This window comes from Aethalodelphis obliquidens, unplaced genomic scaffold, assembly GCF_003676395.1.
Source record: "Aethalodelphis obliquidens isolate GAN/ISIS:26980383/991018 unplaced genomic scaffold, ASM367639v1 scaffold5, whole genome shotgun sequence".
NCBI classification, from domain to species: Eukaryota; Metazoa; Chordata; class Mammalia; order Artiodactyla; family Delphinidae; genus Aethalodelphis; species Aethalodelphis obliquidens.
This window is the reverse complement of record NW_020837949.1, coordinates 65,614,933-65,619,952: the sequence shown is the minus strand read 5'-3', so window position 1 is coordinate 65,619,952 and position 5,020 is coordinate 65,614,933. Positions and strand designations below refer to the sequence as shown.

General features: G+C 39.2%; 1 long non-coding RNA gene across 1 annotated transcript; it reads left to right on the top strand.

Annotated features, from left to right (window-relative positions):
• The first annotated feature begins 611 nt into the window (after nt 1-611).
• On the top strand, nt 612-1,398 carry LOC113617855 (uncharacterized). Its single transcript, XR_003431787.1, has 2 exons — nt 612-667; nt 1,075-1,398. It is a non-coding gene; the product is annotated as an uncharacterized LOC113617855 (long non-coding RNA).
• The last annotated feature ends 3,622 nt before the right edge of the window (nt 1,399-5,020 follow it).

Below are 5,020 nucleotides of genomic sequence, written 5' to 3'. Positions count from 1 at the left end.
GTCAACTGGCTTCAAGCTACTTCTCCCGTCGCGAGAAAAAAAAGGCGGGAGAAGTCCCGGCAGGATTGAAGCTGCTTCCTTGAATTTGCAATTCAAAATGATGATTCACCACAGGACTTGGCAAAAAGAGGACTCGACCCCCGTCTTTAGATTTACAGTCTAATGCCTACTCGGCCATTTTACCTATGTTCATAAATCGCTGACTATTCTCAACCAACCACAAAGACACTGGGACCTTATACTTGTTATTTAGTACCTGAGCAGGAATAGTAGGCACTGGCCTAAGCTTATTAATTCGCGCTGAACTGGGTCAACCTGGCACACTAATCGGAGATGACCAAGTTTACAACGTACTAGTAACAGCTCATGCCTTCATGATAATTTTCTTCATAGTCATACTTATCATAATTGGTGGGTTCGGAAATTGACTAGTCTCTCTAATAATTGGAGCACCTGACATAGCCTTTCCTCGTCTAAATAATATAAGCTGAACTGTATATCCTCCTCTAGCTGGAAATCTAGCACATGCAGGAGCCTCAGTAGAGTTTACCATTTTCTCCCTACATTTAGCCGGCGTGTCCTCAATCCTTGGAGCCATCAACTTTATTACGACCATTATTAATATAAAACCACCTGCTATAACCCAATACCAAACACCCCTCTTCGTGTGATCAGTCCTACACCAGTATTACTCTTACTATCACTACCCGTCCTAGCAGCTGGAATTACCATACTATTGACCGACCGAAACCTAAACACAACCTTTTTCCATCCCGCAGGAGGAGGCGACCCAGTCCTGTACCAACACTTATTTTGATTTTTTGGTCACCCCGAAGTATATATTCTAATCCTACCTGGCTTCGGAATAATTTCACATATTGTAACCTACTACTCAGGGAAAAAAGAACCTTTCGGGTATATGGGAATAGTTTGAGCTATAGTTTCTATTGGGTTCCTAGGCTTTATCGTATGGGCTCATCATATATTCACAGTTGGAATAGACGTAGATACACGAGCATATCTTACATCAGCCACTATAATTATTGCTATCCCCACAGGAGTAAAAGTCTTTAGTTGACTAGCAACACTTCACGGGGGAAATATTAAATGATCTCCCGCTCTAATATGAGCCCTAGGCTTTATCTTCCTATTTACAGTAGGAGGCCTAACTGGCATCGTCCTAGCTAACTCATCCCTAGATATTGTTCTCCACGACACCTACTACGTAGTCGCCCACTTTCACTATGTACTTCCAATAGGAGCTGTCTTCGCCATCATAGGAGGTTTTGTTCACTGATTCCCACTATTTTCAGGCTATACACTCAATTCAACATGAACAAAAATTCACTTTATAATCATATTCGTAGGTGTAAACATAACATTCTTCCCACAACACTTCCTAGGCCTATCTGGTATACCTCGACTCCGACTACCCAGACGCCTACACAACATGAAATACTATCTCATCAATAGGCTCTTTCATCTCACTAACAGCAGTTATACTAATAATTTTCATCATCTGAGAGGCATTTGCATCTAAACCAGAGGTATATAACAGTAGACCTCACCTCCACAAATCTTGAATGACTAAATGGACATCCTCCACCATACCATACATTTGAAGAACCAGCATACGTCAACCAAAATGATCAAGAAAGGAAGGAATCGAACTCCATCTAATCGGTTTCAAGCCAATATCATAACCACTATGTCTTTCTTTATAAATGAGATATTAGTAAAGCCTTACGTAACTTTGTCAAATCACAAGTGAAAACCCTGTATATCTCCATGGCATATCCCCTCCAACTAGGCTTACAAGATGCAACATCACCTATTATAGAAGAACGCCTACACTTTCATGATCACATTAATAATCGTCTTCCTAATTAGCTCTCTAGTCCTCTATATTATCACCCTAATACTTACAACCAAACTAACACACATCAGTACAATAGACACTCAAGAGGTAGAAACTATTTGAACCATCCTCCCAGCCATCATCTTAATCCTAATCGCCCTGCCCTCCCTACGAATTCTCTACATAATAGATGAAATTAATAACCCCTCTCTTACCGTAAAAACAATAGGACACCAGTGATACTGAAGTTATGAATATACTGACTACGAAGACCTAAACTTCGACTCCTACATAATTCCAACCTCAGACCTAAAACCAGGAGAACTACGACTACTAGAAGTAGATAATCGAATGGTTCTACCCATACAAATAACAATCCGAATATTAGTCTCCTCTGAAGACGTACTACACTCATGAGCTGTTCCCTCCCTAGGCTTAAAAACAGATGCAATCCCTGGACGCCTAAACCAAACAACCTTAATATCAACACGACCGGGTCTATTCTACGGACAATGTTCAGAAATCTGCGGCTCAAATCATAGCTTCATACCAATCGTTCTCGAACTAGTACCCCTAGAGAACTTCGAAAAATGATCTGAATCCATATTATAATCTGATTAAGAAGCTAAACTAGCGTTAACCTTTTAAGTTAAAGATTGAGAGCCGTAAACTCCCCTTAATGACATGCCACAACTAGACACATCAACATGACTTCTTACTATCCTATCTATATTCCTTACCCTCTTCACACTATTTCAACTAAAAATCTCAAAACATTTCCACTCCCCCTCCCCCAAACTAACACACACCAAAATAAAAGAACAACAAACTCCTTGAAACACCACATGAACGAAAATCTATTTACCCCTTTCACAGTCCCAATAATACTAGGTATTCCTATCACCACTCTAATCATCATATTCCCTACTATACTATTCCCAACACCAAATCGACTAATTAACAATCGCACAGTCTCCATCCAACAATGATTAACCAAACTTACATCAAAACAACTAAGAAATACACATAACCTCAAGGGACAAACCTGATCTCTAATACTCATCTCACTTCTCCTATTTATTGCTTCTACAAATCTTCTTGGAATATTACCCCACTCATTTACACCTACCACCCAACTCTCAATAAAGTTAGGTATAGCTATTCCCCTATGAGCCGGTACCGTCATTACAGGCTTCCGTAATAAGACAAAAATATCCCCAGCTCACCTTCTACCACAAGGCACACCCACTTTCCTAATTCCCATATTAGTAATCATCGAAACTATCAGCCTAATTATCCAACCAGTAGCACTAGCCGAACGACTAACTGCCAACGTTACAGCAGGCCACCTGTTATCTTACTCTCCATAGGAGGACTCCCCCCACTTATGTTAATTAATAGCTACCTTATTAACAGCTAAGGGTTTAAGTTAGTTCTCAGCAGGTTTGCACATTAGAATCATCCATGGAGGCTGTGTTCCAACCCCAGAAATTCTGATTCAGCAAATCTGGGACAGTGTTTAGCCAAATTTGAAAGAAACTTCTGCAGGTGATCTTGATGATCAGCCAGCCTGAGAACCTCTAATTAAATCCCTTACAAGCTAATACAATAATTTGCAGTCATATCAAGAAAAAAGCTCCCGCCCCAAACCACACGACACACGCTGTTCTCCAGAGAACTGTTTTCCAGAATACAGGTTTCCAAAATTTTCTGCTCAAACCTCTATTATTAAAATATCTTTGCGCGTACACTGTCAATATGTGATTCCTCTCATTTATAAATTATTGGGTGTGCCAAAAAGTGCCTTCGGTTTTTTAAGTAAAAATAAAAGATGTATTTTTCATTTTCACCAAGAACTTTATTGAACATTGTATTCACCCTTTTGTTTCACTACCTTCTGCCACTTTTCAGGCAACTTCATAATTCCACCTTCCCAAAACTTTTTATCTTTTTGAGCAAAGAACTGTTCCAGCTGCCTTTTGCAGTCTTCCAGGGAATTGAAATTTTTTCCATTAAGAGAATTTTGTAAAGATTGAAATAAATGGAAATCCGAAGGTGCAATGTCTGGTGAATACAGCAGATGAATCACAACTTCCCAGCCAAGCTGTAACAGTTTTTACCTGGTCATCAAAGAAACACACGGTCTTGCATTATCCTTGTGGAAGATTATGCATTTTCTGTTGACTAATTCTGTATGATTTTCGTCAAGTGTCACTTTCAGTTGGTCTAATTGGGAGCAGTACTTGTTGGAATGAACCGTTTGGTTTTCTGGAAGGGGCTGATAATAGAGGACTCCCTTCTAATCCTACCATATATGCAACATCACCTTCTTTGGATGAAGACCGGCCTTTCGTGTGGTTGGTGATGGTTCATTTCGCTTGCCCCACGATCTCTTTTGTTGCACATTATTGTACAGTATCTACTTTTCACTGCCCGTCACAATTTGTTTTAAAAACGGAACATTTTCATTATGTTTCAGTAGAGAATCACATGTGGAAATATGGTCAAGAAGGTTTCTTTCGCTTAACTTATGCGGAACCCGAACATCAAAGCAATGAACATAACCAAGCTGGTGCAAATGATTTCCAACGCTTGATTCGGATATTTTGAGTATGTCGGCTATCTCCCACATAGCTATCTTGAGTATGTCGGCTATCTCCCACATATCTCCCACATATCTCCCACATAGTGGTATAACATTGATTGTTCTCAATTATTGTTTCGATTTGATCGCGATCAACTTCAGCTGTCTACCGGACCATGGAGCACTGTCCAGTGAGAAATCTCCAGCACGAAACTTTGCAAACCACTTTTGACACAATCGATCAGTTACAGCACCTTCTCCATACACTGCACAAATCTGTTTTGCGTTTCAGTTAAATTTTTACCTTTCTTGAAATAATAAAGCATAATATACTGAAAATGTTGCTTTTTCTTCCATCTTCAATATTAAAATGGCAACACAAAAATTCACCAATTTTGATGTTTTTTAAATGCACGCTGATATGACAGCTGTCACATACAATCTAACAAAATTGTTTCAAACGAAGTTAAAGACAACTAAGTGCTACTAGAGCCATCTTACAGGAAAAATCGAACAAACCCAATATATATTTGTGAAACTGTATTAACATATTTTAGTATTACAAAACATACACAAAA